This window comes from Athene cunicularia (genome assembly GCF_003259725.1).
Source record: "Athene cunicularia isolate RWA chromosome Z unlocalized genomic scaffold, athCun1 chrZ_part1, whole genome shotgun sequence".
NCBI lineage: Eukaryota > Metazoa > Chordata > Aves > Strigiformes > Strigidae > Athene > Athene cunicularia.
The window spans coordinates 13,951,435-13,971,668 of NW_020799142.1; the positions used below are offsets into that span (position 1 = coordinate 13,951,435).

General features: G+C 40.7%; 1 long non-coding RNA gene across 1 annotated transcript in view; it reads right to left on the reverse strand.

The window, feature by feature from the left end:
* The window catches only part of LOC113489708, an 8,626-nt gene extending 4,213 nt beyond the window's left edge, over window positions 1-4,413 (reverse strand). Inside the window, exons 1-2 of the long non-coding RNA XR_003400084.1 lie at window positions 4,278-4,413; window positions 3,336-3,339 (exon numbers count right to left, since the gene is read on the reverse strand). This is a non-coding gene — a long non-coding RNA (uncharacterized LOC113489708). The remainder of the gene's footprint in view (window positions 1-3,335; window positions 3,340-4,277) is intronic.
* Window positions 4,414-20,234: the final 15,821 nt, after the last annotated feature.

The window sequence follows — 20,234 nt, forward strand, 5'->3', positions numbered from 1 at the left end:
GGGTGGGCGCAGTCCCAGACCCCCGGCGCCCTCCAGCGCCAGCCTGCCCGCCTCTCTGCGGCAGGGAGAAGGGCTCTCCGCGGCCAAACGGGCCGGACCCCCGAGGAGGCTACGCCTGGCCGGCAGCCAGGAGACAGTGCTGCTCTCAACAGTTTTACACGTCTCACTCCCTCTGTTGTCTCTGTTATTAAATTCTGTAATGTGGAGGAAACGGCCTGCTTTAAAAGATGGGACTTTGTTTCCGTGCTGTAATTTTCAAATTCCTAGTTTGATTTCCACTAACATTAGAAATACCCCAACCAAACAGGGGATTTAATGTTTTTTAAAGGAGAAATCGATTCTATGTTAAGTCAGTATTTGTGGTTGGTTGCGGTATTGTATTTGCTCCACTAACAAGCAATCTCCTCACAGTTTAGAGAGCTTCATTTCAGTTTTAAAGGACCTCAGGAAGCACAATCAATGAATAAAGGAAAATCCAAATAGAAAGCAAAAGGTGTTCTGTTTTAAACAGAACTGCAGAAAATTGAGTTTTAACAACTTGGGTCAATTGTGAATGCCAAAGATTGGCAGAAAGGCTTTAACCTTTTCTTCCTTTAAAAATGCCTCTCTAGACTGCTGTAAAATGACAAGAAAATTTCGTAACTGAATTTCCTCCGCTCTGTGGCCCCAGTCCAGGCTGCATTTGGGTCTGAATCTGACAAGGAATACTGGCAGAGCAATCCAAGCACACTTACACTGGCCAACTGTACTTACAGTTGGGGCTGGGGAGACAAAGAGGTAGAAAAAAGGGAAAGATGTGCTGGCATAATCTATATTGGATCAAACTGCAAAATGGATTTTGTGACCATGCAATTTCATCTGTTTAAATAGAAATCTTTCCCACAAAATGTTTAAGAGTACCTACTTTTCCCTAACATTCACATGTTCCCTGACAGAAACACGCTGTAGGTCTGGTAGAAACAACAACCCCCTCCCCCAGCAAATGTCCTGCAATTAATGTCTTCATAGTTAAAAATCTGCAGTTTTAAACATTGCTCAGGGCTACGTTGTGAAACTTACCATAAACACATAATCAAGAAATTAATCCCTCAGAGAGAAGAAACAGAGAAGAATGTTGGGAGTTGAATTTCTGTTTCACAGCTGCTCAGAAAGCATTTTCGAGTACAGGTGAGTGTTTGGATATGGTTGGAGAAAATCCAAAATGGCTGTCACATAGCATGTGAACAGTCGTGTGGGGGTCTGCAAAATCTAAAACTATCACGCCTCTCTTACTGGCAAAAATTACTGTATCATCTATATTTCTGGATCTCAGCCCAGGTCACCCTGCTTGGGTATATCTTGCTGTGATCCTCAATTTATCTTGCAGCTGAGTTCCCGTTCTCTCTGAGTAGCCAGCCACAAAGAGGGGTAACTGCAGTGTGAGATTCTTTCTGTTGGACTGGAAGCAAAAAACTTTTGGTCCATGATCCCTTACATAGCAAGAATGTAGTCTAAACTATTTGACTTAATGAATGGGGTGGCTTCTTAACTTGGGCAGTGAGTGACAGGAGATTTGTTGGTGTTTTCATACCTCTCTCAATTAAGAGAAAAGGCAAATGCTCAGGTACAAAAAAGACTGGAGACTCAACCTCCTTACAAACACTTACATGTGGCCACAAATCCCAGCCTTGCAGATGTCTCTGCCAAGTTAATCTGTCAGGCTGTCAGCGTTGTCCTGCGGAATGTAGATGAGGGACAGGAAACAGATGCATTATATTTTTAAAACTACTAAACCTGAACAAAATTTGATAGGACTATTAAAAAAAAAAAAAAGAAAGAAAGAAAAAGACACATGACTATCCAGATGGTTCTCATAAGCTTCGCAGCCCTGTTGAAAATTGTGGAGATATATTCTTACAAACAAACAAACTGACAGACAAATGAAAAAGACACAAGTCTCGTAATAAAAATACTGGCCAGCATAAGTAGAGGTCAGTATCTTCTCCTGCTGTAATAACATCTTGTTTTATTGTTTGTACTAAACAGCACTTGTCTAATAGCACATTAGACAGAGTCAATAAAATCCTTCCAAATCAATTTTCATATTTCTGAGCTATTTACACCCACTCTGCTGAACCATAACTTACACACAGAAGTGATGGGGACGATATAAGCTAAAGGTGATATATGGACTATTTTAACTTGTACCTTCTTCCTACTTCTTAGTATTCCCAATGTGGTTGGTTTGGTGGGCAGAAGTAGGCCTAAGACAGTTTACAGAATGGACTGGAGAAAGTATCATACAGTATAGTCTACAGTTTCACACATATCCTGACTAGGGAGTATCATTCAAAGTCTGATCTTTAAACGAAATCTGCTTGGTAAGATGCAGTTGGCTTATACCACAGTATTTTGTTCAAGTGGCTCAGAAGTAAATTGTAATTTTTCAGTTTGATGTCTAAGAGGCTGGTTATGATTTTAGACTATCCAATGACGAATATAGATGTATCTTCTGCTTGAACTGCTATGGACTGAGTATAAGTCTTTTGAACTGAAGTGAATTGTGAAATATTTAGGAAGCTATTAAATTTGACATATAAACTTCATGTCTTTGAAGTCAAGATTTCCGTGGATGTTTACTTCTAGGAGGGATTTGGAAGAATGGTGCCAGGTTAAGTGAAGCTGGCTTGGGTTTGAAGACAGACACCCAAACTGTCAGATACAGAATGTGGACCACACTCAGAGGTGTTGCCTGGACTCAGGTTTGGCTGGCTGCCTGTTGCCCAGATGCTGATCTCAGTCAGAGTTTGTGGAAAAGTTAGGTCTAGCGTAGATGAAATGCCAGGCTGGATGCTTCCTTCAAATTGGTGGCCCTTCTGCTTCCATCACCTTCCAGACTCTTTCTCTAGCTTTCTATAAGCAATGAATAACATGGGCAATTCACGTTGGACTGTGCAGGCAAAGGCCCTGGAGGGGACATGCCTGTGATAGTCTTTGGGGTTTGTCCTTGAGGGTTTTTTTTTACACTTGCAGTCTCTTGAAGGCAGGAAAGGAGCAGTCAGCAAGTCAAAGCATTTACCACAGAGCATCAGCTCACCCTGCTTTTGGAGAGGAGTCCTGATGCTGAATAGCAGCCTCAGAAGTTTCTGCTCCCGAACTGGATATGACTGCTCTTATCACATGAGGCAGATTATTGTAAACCTCAAGCTGGGTCAGTGCTGAGCCAAAAGAAGGCCTGATCTGTTAGAACTGCCTGTTGAAAATTGTCTCCAGCACACTTTGCTCTTTGCTTTTATTTTACCCAGTCCTAAGAGTTACTGTCAGCTTTGTGCAAGCCATGCAGGAGGATTTTCCACCTCCCTTTGAATGCTCATCCATGGCCTCTCTGCCAGCCTTGGGCTTGAGCCTTAGAACGGATGCTACTGAATTAGTGGCACACACCTATTTAGTCCAAAACATCCTTAACTGTCTGGAGTCCCTGGATTGCCTACGGTTCTGGCCAAATGTAGTGGTTTGAAATCAGAGGGCAACTGAGCACCACACAGCTGTTCACTCCCCCCATCCCCCCTCAGTGCTGAGAAGGGGAAAATAAGCAAAAACGCTGGTCACTCTCCCCCCCCTTCCCCATAAGTGCTGGGAAGGAGGCAAGCAAAGCACCTGGAAAACTGAGGTGACAGGGAGGGATGATGTCATCCTTTAAGACAGGCAAAAACTGGACTCGTTAGGGGAAATAAAAAAAGAACATAAATTTACTTCAGACACTAACAACAACAATGCGTAACAGACAGTGTAGGACCATGAGAAGCCTTACCATGTTGAAAACACGTCCCTCCACCCCTCCCTTCTTTGCGGGCTCAGCTTTGCTCCCAATATCTCTACCTCCTTCTCCCCGAGCAGCACAGGAAGCAGGGAAAGGGGATGTGGTCAGTCCTGCCACTTCTGCCACCTTGGAGGAGGGGTAAACTTCTGACTTTCCTCCCCTGTTCCAGCGCAGTCCACCTCTCACAGCAGACAGTCCTCCACAAACTCGCTGACATAAGTCACTCCCACGGGTGTGTGAGTTACCCCCACATGTTGCAGACTCCCAGTGCTGACCTACAACAGCGGGGCCTTCTTCCCATGTGTTCTCCGCCTTCTTCGGATGCAGTCACTTGAGTTGGCGTGGAGCCCCCCACAGGCTGTAAATTCACATCTGCTCCAGCATAGACCCCCATGGGTGGTGGCAGGGGTGGGGGGTGGGGCAGCCCTGCGATCTCACCGTGGGATACAGGGGAGTGTCTGCTCCAGTGATCCTCCACCCCTTCTCCTCCTTTCTTCCACTGACCTCGGTGTTTACACAGATGTTCTCACAACTCCCACCACTCCTCCCAGGTTCCCCTTCTTAAATAGGTTACCACAGAGGAGCAGCCACCATCATTAATTGACTCAGCCTTGGCCAGAAGTGGGTCTGACTTGGAGCCGGTGAGCTTTAAGAAGATTCTCACAGGGGGCCACTGCTGTAGCCCCCTACGCTGCTACCAAAAAACCCTTGCTACTCACTCAAACCACGACACCAAGGAGACCTGAAAACTGCTGGTTGTATCCATCAGTATCATCATACTTTCAAGAGAGCTAACGTAGGCAGGACAGTAACACACTCTTTGGCTGGGCTTGATTTACTACTTTTATATCCAAGAGTGTGCAACGTTTATAGACTCTGGCTTTTTCTTACACTTTAAAAGGGGAAACTATCTGTAACAAATCATCAAAGTCCATTTAACTATAAAACACATGCAGAGATTGTCCTTTTTGATAGGAGTTATGTTTAGGTTACACAGCTATTTTCTTTAGTATCACATCCGTCTCTGTTCTTCTGATGTGCATTTGCGGTTAGACTAGAATAGACTTGGAGGTAAAACCAGGAATTCCCAGGTTCAACGCTCTCCTTGCAAAGCTTTGTTTTATCCATCTCATGTGCAAAGGAAAAAAAATCCAGATTGAGGGGAAAAAAAAAGGTGCAGGAAACTCATTGGATCAAGTCCAATGAGTTTGAAAAAGTCCTTGAAGAATACTTCTGTTTTCAGAAAAATTGCAGAAGGCACGAATTTAGTTTATTATGTCTCAAGCCCACTGATACACTACCTTATTTTGTTATAGTTCAGTGCACGTGCATTTAATCTAAACACCATACAGGTCATAGAGGCAATTTTCCCCACTGTACTTCAATTACAGACACCTATTGTGAAAATCCTTGGGCTACTTGCCTGAGAATGCTATTTTCAGTAGCCCTCAGATTTATTTCCCCCCTTTCCTGTGGGCAAGTTAGCCAGTTGCTCAAAATTGCTGGGTAAAAGTTCTCTAGTTTTTCAATACTGCTGCAATGAAATTACTGTGAGATTTGTCTTTGAAGTCTCATTTTCTTCTGCAGTTCCACAAAAAAAAATTAAAAAATCAGAGTTGCACAAATTATAGTCTGGCTTCAGGAAGGGAAACAGAATGTAACAAGCGCTGCCTGTCTCTGCATGACCCCCCCCCAACTGTGGCTTTTTTAGCAGAGACAGGAAAAACAATGCTTCCCTATGGAATTTAAATGTGTGTGGCATGTTTCTGAGGATGTTAGAAGTTTTCACAGCATCACAATAGAATGTGATCTGTTGTAAGAGGACACTGTAACAATATAAAAAGAATATACAAGTTATTAAAATGAAAGACAGGTAACGTCTTACCTAGATTTATTCATCTCCTTTATGACCCACTCAGTGGAGAAAAATGTTTCAAGCAGTGCAAAGTAGCAGCTGTGTTTAGTGACTTATGACATAGACACTGTTTATGTCCTATATCTTTCTAATATTGACATAATGGAATTATGTGAAGATAGCCATGTAAAAGACACTAGCCACATTCAGAATTGAAATAATTCACCAATGCTTAGAATTTTACAACATCTCATTTAAAAAAAATAATGTACTTTATACAAAAATTGTGTTTTGGCTAAATGTTTTTCTCCCCATCAAATTACTGCCCAAACACAAGACTTTCTGAGGTAGCAGTGTCATTTACAGGAGAGTTGAGTGCTTCTAGATGTGTCTCTCCACTGACCACCCCTGAAGCATATGGGGGCTGAACCCTGCCTTTGCAGGGATATCACTTTGGGCATGGACAGCTGTGTAAGGGACCTGCTTTGAGAGCACAGTTTCTTGCGCAGTTCCCAGCTGCCAGTATGATACTGCAGTACTTACCCACTGCTAAACATTGGTGTTGTGATGCAGTCCACAGAAAACTGCATCACTCCTACTACAAAGTAAGAGATTTACGTATCTGTACATGTCATTGTAATAAGTGACAGTATTTTTGAAAAGCAGGTGAAGAATAAGTAAATGAATAACATTTGGAATTAAAGTCTTATGTAAATAAAAAAGTAGTAGGACTTCTTTTATTTTAGTTTATTTTTAGTTTTTTATTTATTTGCAATGTCCAAATCAGTCTAGTGCTAGAGAACTAGGAAACATTACTAGTTTGCTGAAGACAAAGAGAGAAACTTGATAAGAGAGAAAACTAGCAGTGGATTATGGGGTAATCAGAAGTGCACCTGCATGGCAGTGGGAACTTCAACAGCCTTCTAATATGTCACACAGACCTCTTTTTATTTCACTCAAATGTCTGAAGTCCCAATCATGACTCACCTTTCCAGTCAAAACATTTTCAGTAGCTGTATTTTACCAAGAAAGAAAAAGCAAAGAATAGTGACATATGCTTTGGAAAGAGAAAAAAAAAATACATTTCATTCTGAGAACTTCCTTCAGAATTTGATAAATAAAGAGAAGAAAAAAAAAAGTGATGTAATTTTGCTCATGATTCAGTCAACTTTTACTGTTGTGTTTGAACAAGTAAGGGTGGTTATGGTTGGCACTCTCCTTGCATGGAAAGCTTCTCTGTTTAGTGAGCAATTGAATTTTCTTTTCCTTTCCTTGGTGGATTTTAGGATTTATTGTTTGCAGAAGATTAGTATCAGTAATAGTAATGTGAAATAATGTAATACAGAGTAGATTACAATATAGAGAAAAATAATTCACATATATAACCTCCAGTAGAAATCTTTACAACCAGAATAAAGATTTACATTTTTTTCCCTTTTGCTTGATTTGTAAAATGTAGAGTTTTACCATTTTAGTCTTATGTTGTAAAGTAGCCTGGTAAATCCACATTTCTAAAGCCAGTTATTGGGATTATTATTCTGGAAGGTTACTGGGGCTTGGCATCACTACTTATGAATAGGGACAGTAGTTGCTGTAATGAAATTTTGTCAGTAAGATTGTAGAGGGGATCCATACCACATGCTGCTTGTTATAAACTTGATGTGTTATATCTTCTTCTGGATGTCATTCCCCTGGAAAGCATGCACAAACATGCCAACCTCTCCAAGGGAGGTAACCTTGTCTCCATTGTATTAGAGCCCCAAAGAAATCACTTTAAAGAGATTGTGTCTGAAACCAAGCACATTTTATGCCTCTCAGAGTGTCACACACAGAGTGCACAGAGTGCAACTCATCAGTATACTTATAGTCCTGCTCTTGAGCTCAAGACACTGATAACTGCACAGCTGACTGCCATTTTCCTGCAAGGTAAATTTTAAATAAAACCAGAACATAAGAGCTATTCAGATTAAGACATAGGTATGACAGCTGGAGGACCCCTGGCATTGAAGACTGCTAAGATCAGTATTAGGGTGCGCCTACAGTGTGCCTTTAAATGGAAGAGGAAGGGAGAAAACAAAATGTTTTTCCTTCCTTGCGACTTCACCCTTCTTTTCCAGAGGAAGCAGGTAAAAAAGCAAAAGAGGCATCATGTCAGAGGAAGTCTGAATTAAAAATCTAAAAGGGTCTACTTCTGTTGTATATTGAAACTGTAATTTGAAAATTAAAAATATGTATTTAATTCAGCCATTTTTAAAAAAGTATTTTCATAACTTTAAAAAAATACCAGCTCCTTCTAATCAAGATATTAATTCATCACAAGCAGAGTAGGAGTCTGGGTCCTTGTTGCTGAATGGTGTTTGACTGTGCTGTGGTGCCAGTTAGATGCTCGTCAGAAGGCAGGCAGAAGGGTGTAAGACCTGCAGCAGTTTCAGTACAAAAACGGCTTTGACTTGAACTTACTTGAAAACCTAAAAGACTGATAAAAAGAGTGTTGTTCCTGAAGCCTAAAGATAACCTTGTGATCAGAATCATAAGGCACAGCAAGTCATATTTAATACTTTGATGCCAGTGATGGCCAGGACGGTCCATGCAGCCTTCTTCCTTTCCTTCTAGAAAACAGAAAAATTGACAGGAATCACAATTCCTCTGGCTTTTGTTTGGTTTTGTTTGTTTTTCAATGCATACTAGAGCAGCAGGAAGAAATAAAGGAGAATATCAGCACTTAATCCCTGTCCCCAACCAGACAAAAGTTTAATAAAAAATGTATTGCAGCAGGATGAAATTCAGAAGTTAAACAAGCCTGGGATATAGTCAGTCTCTGGAAGAAGGAAGAATGAGGAGGTGTAGGGAATTGCCCTGCTGCACTCAGCACCAGCATTAGAAGAAGTACGCATCAGTTATCAGACACATCATTCATGATGGCATTTTTAAAAATCAGATATAATTAATTTTTAAAAAAACCTTTGGACAGTGTCCTTCTATTATTGGTTTTATATGTTAAAGATATAAATTAACAAAAATTGGGAAGTTAATCCTAGTGTGCGTGACAGCTCCCAATAGTGATGCTCGAGGCAAAATGCCTGTGGCTCAGTCCAGTTGTAGATAGACACATTTGCATACAGTAAGATGTATTGATGTGTTATATCTTCACATCAGCACATCAACACATACAATTTGATGAGAAGCCCCAGGGGGCAAGATGGAGTAGGACACACTGGAAAAAAGGATCGAGTCCTTTCCCTGGAGCAAGATCTTTCATTTTAACATTTATGACCATCATGAGTGGCAGAAGATTTAAAACCAGGAGGAAGGCTGCTCTTACTCTGTTGCTAAATGTTAGGGAAGGAATTATTCAGATGCAGTGCCCAGTCTTCAGTCAAGAGAGAGTCACATAGTTTAGTTAAGTGCCAAACAAAGACTGGGAACTGGACTATCTGTCTGCACTTAGCCAGGATCCTGTGGCTCTTCAGGTTCTTTTCTTTCTACTTGTCAGTCTCATCCTGGTAACCTGTTTTACACAGCTATTTCTACCAACAGACCTGGACTACCTCTCAATCATTGTGTCGGTGAAGAGGAATCATTGTAAAATCATCCATCTATATGCATTTCAGATTGCTGTGTATGGCAGTTGTTATAGATGTTCATGCTTCGGTTCTGTGGGTGTGATATCCTGCAGGTTAGAATACATCCCTTAGAGATGAATGGTTTGTATCTGGAGCTGGATCCAGTTAGTCTTTTCCACTTATCCCAGTTTTGATGAAGGCTTATGACTTCAAGACTTGGCAGGCAGACAGTCAGAGCACATTAATTTGAATGGGTTCAATATAAGGTTGGCTGAACTGCATGGCTATCTGTATGCCAGCAGATGCAGACTCTGATGAATGTGCTACACTGCCCAGCTTTGAAGTCTTACATTTTTAGTACAAAACTCCTCTAGCTGTAAATTGCACAAGTCAGAAGCTGAATCTAAAGGACATGTCTGAAAAAGAAACAACCAAAGGGAATATTTTTCCACCTAGAATGGCAGATAAATGTAGATGTCTCTAGGTTGCATTTTAGCATTTGTTTGCCCAGGAAGTCAAGACACTACATTCATGTAGCTGCTTCACATTGCTGTATTTGAATTTAGTATGTTGCAGCTGCATGATTTAAAAGTTTAATGTTAGTTAAACCCCAACATCCCTCCGTTTTAATCCTTGGTAAGGCTACTTTACCGTTCAGTGAAGTTCCTGCATATGGGATTTGCAGTGTTGTGTAATCAGGAGTAATTTGCAAACAATATTCCTTATACAGGATGACTGGTAAATGGCCCAACAGTATTTCCTCTAGGAACGCTTTGCCAAATCTGGCTCTCCCAGGCAGTGGTGTATCAAAAGTGCCCTCCTATAAAATTCTGAGAGAAGTCAGTTAAAATAGGTGACTTCAGGAAAAGCTGGTCAGCAGGTCTCTTCATCTGTGTTTTACTACTTGCAGCTTAGGGGTGGAGGGATAGTTTCCAGAGCAGGATGGTATGGAGAATGAGCACTTGTAGTACTTGCTTTTCTCATGTGCTTTCATACAGTGGTTGAAGTGTAGAGACATGTATTACTGGGAAGCAAAGATGAACTGGTCATTGTGAACAAGCTATTGAGAATTTTTAAGTTATTTTTTCTGCTCACAAGATATTAATGAACTTACTCCATGCCGTTTTGACACCCACCTCTTCCTGGTGCCGTAGCATTGCCACTAGCTTTTGACAGTCACATTAGGCACTTTCTCCCAAGCATTTGGTGTACACAATCTGGTTTTGGATGTTCATGAACACTGGCATTACTTATTTTTCATCGGTGGGTGCAGCTGATTGCCCATGTCATATAGTATAGGCTTTGCTTCAGGACTGTTTAGCAGCAGCAGAGGGATGCAAGAAGCAGATGGGCTGTTGTGGATGGATATGCCGTTTCCTCAGATGCAGTGCCTACTGTTGTGGGAGGAATTGCCATTTGCCAAATGGTCAAGTAAAAGCTCCGCTGATGGAGATGTTCACAGGAGCTAGTTAAGACTGGTGTTAAAAGCTGCAGTTCAGAGCATGACTATTTGTAAAAAATGTTTTTGAAGAATTAACTAGCTCTGTGTTTCACATGACTCCTTATTTATATGTCTTTTGCTATATAAAACATAGTTAAAATGAATGTTACATTTCTGTATAAGCAAAACTAAAAGAACAATGGAGTTAGTAATGTTTAATTATTGTTTATAGGTATATTATCTATAAATACCTGATACCTTAATGCATGTGATGTTGAAAAGCCTGTTTATGGTTTCCCTTAATCAAAAGCAGATATTTGGACATGAATAAACAACTAGGTCTCTTAATTTAGTCTCTTTTCCTGTTTTCAAGTACAGAGTATGTTTGCCCAACTACTCCATCCCTTTCTGTGAGTATTGTCAAGGGCTGCTAACATCCATTTCAGTCAGCTAAAATAAACTGTGACATAATGAGGGCAGACCAGTACAGAGAACAAGTAAATTCAGAAGCTCTGTCTTTAACAGTCTGTCCTTTAATGTATGCCTCTCACCCGAGCATCAAGCCTCTGTGTTAGGCACAATAGTATCTGAATGAAGCAAACATCTGAGCACACCTTGTCAGAGTTACTCTTTGCCTTTGTGTTTGGTCTGCTCAAGTCAAGGTTGTGATACCCACTGGTGCTCCAGAGCCTTTATCAATGAAAGGCTCACCTAAGACAAAATCATCTGAATGGTCTAATTATTTTGAAAATAATCCACATACCATTTTTCCAATGTTCACACTGCAGTGTTCATCTTCAACCAAATATAAACTGGCACATTTTCAATGTTTATTTTTTTCATCTTCCCCAATTTTACTCCTTTCCCATTCACAGGGAGTTTTTTGGTTTTCATAATGTTCCGTAGTTGTAGCATTTCATAATTTATAGCCCATCAGTGATTCACTGCACACAGATTGATAAATTGCTAGACAGGGACAATATAGGGGACATTCAGTCTTGGTTTTTTGTATTCTCATGAATATATTACTTTGGCTTTCAGAAATGTGTGGCCATTATAATTAATTATTAAAAAAGTAATAGCCTCTACTCTCTCTGTAGATTTCTGAATGCCGAATACAGAGGTATTTTGACTTATTTTTCCTGAACAAAGTCAACTGCTTTTGCCATAAGCATTAACTGACAAAATGAAGCAATTTCTCTTCTATGAAAGAAAGCATAAAACAAATAAGAAAATCAGTGGCATCTAATACAGCAGAAGAAACTCATCTAGCAGCATAGTTACAGTCCCTGATGTCAGATGAGATCATTGTTGATATAAAGACAATGAAGCTTATTTAATGATGCCAAAATACTTTCATTTTTTTGTGAGAAAGTTATGTACAGTGTGGAAGCTTACTCTGCATAATACAAACAGAACAGGCTATCGTCAGGAAAAAAGCATGACAAAAATTAACTAGTGCAAAGCATGTAATTCTCTTGCTGGAGGTATACAGTGACTTGAACAAAGTTTCATACACTGCACTTGCTATAAAATTTATGACCAAGGTGATTAATGATTATTAAAAGAAACGCTCAAGAAAACTGACCTTTTGTTCCCCCTTTTTCTTGTCTATTTCCCTTTTAGAAGAGATTTGTGCAATGACAGCAATGCCTGGACTGGCTGTATGTGACCCCAGGCACCTGCTGGCTGCCCACCAGCAACCAGCAATCCCTCCTGCAGTTGCATGGGCCAGAGCATGGGCATTTTTGGGGCAAGGCAGGTAGCCTGGCAGGGCCAGGAATTTCGCTTAGCTTTTGCCAATTGTGTTGATATGTGTTGCTGTAACTCAACAAACGTGAAGAGACAGCATTAAAACAGTGTTTGCAAAAGGTATAACAGTTCTAGAGATAGGTGTTTCTTTCGTCTTGGGTTGGGAAGGTGTTTTTTTATTGTTTTAAATATTATTGTTTTTATTGTTTATTGTTTTTATTGTTTTAAATAGAAGCAAAAATGAGTTAGACTTTCCTGTAGCTGGTTAAAAATGGTCAGGTCACTGCTGTAAGCCACATATTAATCTGCTTGAATCAAAGAAGTACCGCAAATGCTCATTTCCACACATGCCTGTTATTTAATATTGATGGCATTTATATTTCCAGGTATCTCATATAGTAAAAAAATCAGCAAGCCTTTCATGGGTTTAACGGGGGAAGTAGGGACTTTTTCCCAGGCTTTGTGACCCAGAAGTTGAACAAATATTCCACTAGAGTCTTTGTATCATAATTTCTGAGTGTTTACTGAAAACACAGTTTATGGAAGTAAAGCAGAGACCTGCAATCTACACATATGATATTGAAAAAATACAAATGCTTAATTTTAAAATATCCAGTCTGAAATGTTTTTACTTACAGCTACTGCTGCTTGTCTTCCTTAATATAGAATAATTAGCTGCATACTTTGCTACTCCTTTTTCTCTTGCCCAGATCCATAATAAATCTGTTGTTTGGCTGCAGGGCAACAGATCAAGTTAAAGAGAACTTTTGTAAAGCATTTAATGGGTACCATCTCACATACCCCTCGACAGGTATGCATTTGCTCTCCAGCTGGGCATTCTTTGCACAGCTAAAGTGTTCTGTCAGATTGACAAAGAAAAGCAAAGTGGTCTTACACACTTGCCTGCTCCGTTTCACCAACAGCCTGGATTTCATCAGTTACAGGTTTTAGTAGAAAGAGAAACTTCTGAACAATGTAGTAAATTTTAGCTATATTTTTGATATGGCTATCTAGCAGACTCCAAATTATTTCTCTTTAAGAAAACTGAGGTCAGCTTTTCTCCTCATCTAGTGAATCTCCAAAAGTCATACATTAATTGAAAGGTCTCCCTGGTTAAACAGTTATAATGCTATGACAGCATGTTCTGTTCTAGCTTTTGGCAAGCCAGCTATAAAGTGTAATTGTACCTGCAGGAGTGGGACTAAATAAAAGCAAATCTTAATTTAGGTTAGCAGCTTTAATTTGTTTATCAACAAAAAGGAAGACATGCATATTATTAAATGACCATAACTGACACTTCCAATTATATCTGTCTTAAATACCTTCTATGGATTCTTTAATACCATTGAAGCCATTTAGAAAACACCTTAGCAGTAGATGGACAGTGAATCAGGTAATGTGAATATTTTTTGGTTTTGTTTTGAAAGACTAAATTCAAGGAGGGAGAGATTATGCCAAAAATAGGGGGCGATTTAAATTTAGTGCAAAGCTTATAAATACAAGGACAATTTATGGTTAACAACCATCCATTCCCAGAGGATTAAGGACATAGTACAGTATCTTTTGAGATAAGACTAAAAAAAATGAAGCAGAATGTTGATGCATGACCCCATTTTCCCTTTTTAAAATCAGGTTCTTAACAATCTACTGTACATTGCAGATTTAGCATAGACAAAACCTTCTTCACTGATGAAAAATAAAGAACCTCTTAGAAAACTCAGAGCTGAGGTAGAGCTTTGGTGTCTCTTCTCTAATATTAGGTGGGTTATCCATGAAGGAAAAGACTTAAATTTAAAGGGGAAATAATAACAACTTTTTAGGTGGAAATATGTTCAAAAGGAAAAAATATCAACAAATCCACTAACAAATGATACCATTAAGTGAAACTTTTCTGGAAGAAAAGGGGTTGAAGAGAAAGGGACATTTGGAAAGTTCTGTCTGTCATAATTTATTTACTTTTTACATGTGTATACGTTTCCTAAATCTAGGCTTAATTATGAGCTAGTTAAGAGCAAATGGGTGGGATTCCAGGTGACTCAATTTGATTCAATTTATTTCAATTGCTTAAACCATGACTGAAAATCAACATGTATAATCTCTAAAACTGGTATAATGATTTTTCATATTTCAAATATGTATTTCAATAATTATTTACTTTATAAATATTTTGTGAAAAAAGTCCTTTTAAAACACATCCAAACGCATTTTACATACAGTTTGACATTTTTTAAGTAACCAAAGTGTTTTGTTTTTAAAATTAATCAATTTATTCTACAAGGAAAACTACATATGTGAACCAAACAATTCCAGTCATCACATCCTTCAGGAGGAAAATATACTTCTCTGTCATCTCATTCATGCAGTATAAGAGGTAAATATGCTGTGCTTTTTTCCTTCAGCTCCTTAGAAGTTCTCAATTTTAAATGACCCAGCTGTTGAGATGGACTTTAAAATAAACTAAAATCAAGACAATATCTGCTTTGAACTTGTAGAACTAGGTGTTAATGAGCCATACCCCACAGGATTTTGTGTTTTATCAAGTTGCAGCTGTAGGCTGTTGGCTAGAAATTTCCATCAGTCCAATAAGATGAAATTCTTCAAGTCTTCCTTGATAGTGTTTTTTAAGTAGGTTTAATAAGATGTAGAATTAGGTCTCATAGTGAGTGATCAGTATTTTTAATGTAAATTATGAATAGAGTTCAAGGAAGTGACTTTTTTTAAAGCTGTCAAGGCATTGTACTGAAATATCTTATGGAAGTACTCAGTGGTTTGTCTGGAGCATCACATTAGAACTCTGTAAAAAATATTTGAGGCAAAATGAGGAAATAATGGAAACCTGCTATTCTAGTTAGTATGTCTTATCCATAAGTATTGCTTGTGGGGTACCCAGACCAAAAGACCTCAAGGATTTTGGAGGCTGTAAAGCTGAATGGGGGCACAGGATAAATAAAGAATCAGAGGGGAATGAAGGACTGGCTTCACAGGGGACGTCAAGGAAGAAGTGGATATAGACATAAGAAATTAAAGTTATACGAGGTGTTCTCTCCATAAAACTGAAGGAAGTGTAGGAAGGTAAAAAGTGGAAGAAACAGGATCTCTGTGCACCTGGCTTTCCCATCCCAGCAAGCTGAAAAAGGCTTCATCCTAGGGTGGTGTTTATCTCAAACAGCCAGACTTTTGTCCCTCCCAAGGTGCGTGTATTTCTGCTCCTGCCTTATCATGTCTTGTAGGTGGCAATGTCTGACTCTTGCTTAGGTTTTACTTGTTTATGCACAAAAGAAAAACTTTTAAAATTTTTTAAAAATATATCATTTTTGGGCCACATCTCACTGCCTAGTTCTGCACTGTCTGTGATTACCGCAGAGTCCTTTACAGCCAATGTTGCATCTTCCTCAGCCCTTTGCTAACACACAGAGCCACCGTCTCCTGGAAAAGAGTAAATCATTTACTCTTTCTTGGAAAATGTAAAGAAGAAATGTTCTTGGAGCCCCCTGCTCCTGCTGGATGCATTCCCCTCATCCCAAGGGGCTGTGAATAGCATCACATGCCTGCCCAGGAGAGACTCCCCTCCTTCCCCACCAAAGTAATCACCACAGAATGCACTTCCAAAAGGCAACCTTGCTTTTATAAAGAGCCGGCATCTGCTATTTTTAATAGCTGTTGTAATTACCACAGCAGGAAACAGTTTTAGGTTCCTCAAAAGCAGAATATCCCCAAGCCTCAAAGCTGTTCTGGTCTTCTTCCAGCTCCAGCTGAACCTGCCAAACAAAACATCACTAACTCTAACTGTGATGTTCATTTTCTAGATCAACACTTACCCAGCAGAAGCTGGACTTGCATCCCTGGTTCTTTTGCATTTTTTTGTATTTTAAACCAGAGAGTGCTGTGATGCCTTACTGCTTTCCAGGTTGGCATTTGTCTACTTCTCCTCCCCACCCTTACTTCAGATACTAATTTTTTGGTAGAAGAAGCAAGAGGAAGTATTTGAAGGATGGTGTTGGAGAAACACAGGGAAGGAAGGGTATAGCTCAACTGTGCATCAGGGAGTTGGGGCAGCCATTGACGCTGTCACTGCTTTGAGGAGAAAACAATGCCTCATGAGGTACCTGGCCCCAGCCTGCTGCATTATCCTGTTGCCTGTCCATGACCTGAGCAGGCAAGTACTGGGACAAATGCATCTGAGCCTAGCTCAATTTGGAACATCTCTAGGACCTTCTCTAAATAGAATTCTCATAAACAGTGAAGGGTCAGAAAGCATGAATAATACAATCTACCCTTCCAAAAGTCAAGGGCACACTTGCCATGAGTCATCACAATTAGCAAGGAAGCGGTCAGAGACCTGCTACACCACTTGGATGCACACAACTCTGTGAGATCAGGCAGGTTACACCCAAGGGTGCTGAGGGAGTTGGCAGATGTGCTCGCCAAGCTGCTGTCCATGATATACCTGAAATCATGGCTGACTGGGGAGGTTCCCATTGGACTGAAGGGTGGCAAATGTGACACCCATCTACAAGAGAGGCAGAGAGGACAATCCAGAAAACTATAGACCTGTCAGTCTGACCTCGGTGCCAGGGAAGGTCATGGAGCAGGTCATCTTGAGAGCCATTACAAGTCATATAATGGACAACCAGGGGATCAGGCCCAGTCAGCATGGGTTTATGGAAGGCAGGTCCTGCCTGACAAACCTGATCTCTTTCTATGACAGGATGACCCGACTATTGGATGAGGGAAAAGCTGTGGATATTGTCTACCTGGATTTTTGGAAAGCATTCAACACAGTTCCCCATAGAATTCTCATAGAAAAACTGGCTGCCCATGGCCTGGATGAATGAACGGTCTGCTGGGTCAAGCACTGGCTGGGTGGTCCCAGAGAGTGGTGGTCAATGGAGCTAAATCCAGCTGGCAGCAGATCACAAGTGGTGTTCCTCAGGGCTCGGTGTTGGGACCATTTCTGTTCAACATCTCTATTGATGATCTTGATAAGGACATAGAGTGTATCATCAGTGAGTTTGCAGCTGGCACCAAGGTAAGCAGGAGTGTTGATCTGCATGAGGATAGGGAGGCTCTGCAGAGAGACTTGGATAGATTGGATTGGTGGCCAACATTAACGGGACGAGCTTCAACAAAGCCAAGTGCCAGGTCCTTGTGCACTTGGGCCACAACAACCCCCTGCATGGCTACAGGCTGGGGGAGGTGTGGCTGGAGCTGTGTGGAAGAGAAGGATCTGGGGGTTTTCACTGACAACCAACGGAACATGAGCCAGCAGTGTGCCCAGGTGGCCAAGAAAGCCAACGGCATCCTGGCTTGTATTAGAAATAGTGTGACCAGCAGAAGTAGGGAGGTGATAGTTCCCTCTGTACTCTGCACTGGTGAGGCCACACCTGGAGTGTTGTGTCCAGTTTTGAGCACCTCAATATGAGAGAGATCTCGAGGTGCTGGAGCGAGTGCAGAGGAGGGCAAGGAAGCTGGTGAAGGGCCTGGAGAACGGATCCTATGAGGAGAGATTGAAGGAGCTGGGACTGTTTAGTTTGAGGAAGAGAAGGCTGAGGGGAGACCTCATCACTCTCTACAACTACCTGAAAGGACATGAAGGAGAGGTTGGTGCTGGTCTCTTCTCACAGGCAATTTGCGATAAAACAAAAGGGAATGGCTTTAAACTGCAACAGGAGAGGTTCAGACTGGACATTAGAAAAAAAAAAATACAGAAAGAGTGGTCAGACAGTGGAATAGGCTGCCCAGGGAGGTGGTGGAGTTGCCATCCCTGGATGTGTTTAAGGGTTTTTAGATGAGATGTTGGGGATATGGTGTAGGGGAGAACTTTGTAGAGTCGGGCTGATGGTTGGACTTGATGATCCCAAGGGTCTTTTCCAACCTGAATGATTCTGTGATTCTCTGATGTGTGGTGTGCATGGCTTCTCTGCCATGTGCAAATGTGCAGTGAAACAGCATGGACAGGTACTGTCAGGGAGCTGGTTTTTTCAATTTGCCATGCAGTAAGCAGCACATGTTTCTCCCCAGCACCATTGCTGAGGAATGTTTTAAAGTCTCTTCTACATTTTGATGGATGCTTTTCCCCAGTCAGAAGCAACAGTCATCGAGGTCAAAATTAGTCACATTTTTGTTTTCTCTGTTCTTTGAAAAGTGATCAATGAAATATTGCTGTTGCATTGTGGGCAGAAGGAGCACATTGTTATGGCAGCTTTCATTTAACTTCAACCATTTTATTAGCAAATCATCTCTCTGCTCTCATTGAATTTGTTCTCTACGGCCCTATAGTTCAGGGAAATCTGTACCAAAGATGTGTGAAACACTCAAAAGCAAGAAGCCATTTAAAACAGAAGCAGCAATGGAAAAAAAATGACCATAGACAGCAAAGCCCTGTATTAAATTACCCATGATAGATCAAAGGACAACTGCACAGCTTTGAATAATGGAGCCTTGCATCTTTCTCTTACATTCAGACCAAGATTTGATTTAAAAATTGAGGTGTCCAATCCCTGCTAATGGCACCTTTGAAAAACTCCAGCTCCATTCACTTTGCAGTCCAAGGGAATAAAACCCTCTTCTTTTTCCTAAAAGCCAGCTGAAGTCAGCAATTAGCATGAACATTTAAACATAAAGTTCAGAATACTCATTCTTAGTATTGTTGAGTATTGCAGGGCAAATGAAACCCCATTTGTTCTTTGCCACAATGATGAAAACTAGGGGGAAAAAAAAAAAAAAAGAGAGAGAGAGAGAGAGAGAGAGAGAGAGAGAGAGAGAATATTACTATAATTTCAGCTATTTTTCTCAATTCTCTACCTCCCAGCATGGGGACTGGTGTCCCCTTTCAGATGCAGCAGCACAAAGATTCATGTCAGTAAAGGGAGGCATTAGCAGTGGTTTTATGCCAGGAAGAAAACCCAGAGCATTCCCTGGATTCCACCATCTACAGTTTATCTGAACCACATCCACCATGGGCCTAGAATGCTACCATTGCTTCAGAGTGTTGGAAGGAGTCTCTTCCACCCTTTGTGACCAGATGAAGGGTTAGGAAATCACTGCATTGAGGAGAGCATAGCAGTTTTCTCCTTCTTAAGACTGAGAGGAATGGGGAGGAAGATATATGGAGTAGGTGAAGTATTGATCACCTGTCAGTGAGCATATTCTGCACCCAAAAAAGAGATTAAACATTATGAGAGGAAAAAAAAAGTCAATTTGTGCAACCACACCTACAATTCTTTCAGAAAAAGTATAAACATGACACAGTCCTTTAACTGAAACTTGCTAGTATTTGGCTTTTTAGCTCCTCATCTTCTCTACATCAAAACCCAAATGAGATCCTTTGGCTGGTGGAGTTTGGCACAGTTCCATTAATTTCAACAGAGTTGTGACAGTTCGTGCCAGAGGATGACCTGCTCTCAGGACTAATAAATGCTGCTGTCATTGCTGCGGGATCTGAATGTCAAAGCTTTCTCCTGGCCCATCAGATGCTGAGCACCGCTGATCTTAAAAAAGGTATGTGCCAGCAGCCTTCCTGAGATCCTGGCTTCTGCTTGAGAAGTGATAGCCCTTGGCATCAAGTACCTTGACTGCTGTGCTCTCAAGACTACCTGTCAGGGAACATTTCAGCTAGGACTTTTTTATATACTCTAGATGTTCTCTGTTTCTAGAAAAATTGCTGCCATTATGGTCACAGAATCACAGAATGGTCGAGGTTGGGAAGGCTGGCATTATTAATCATTAGAAGCAGTTTTGTTCCTGCACATAAAGAACAGGCGCTAAAGTAAAGCTTTAAAGTCACTGAACTAATTTCTTTCCTGAAAGCTTCCCCCCCCCCCC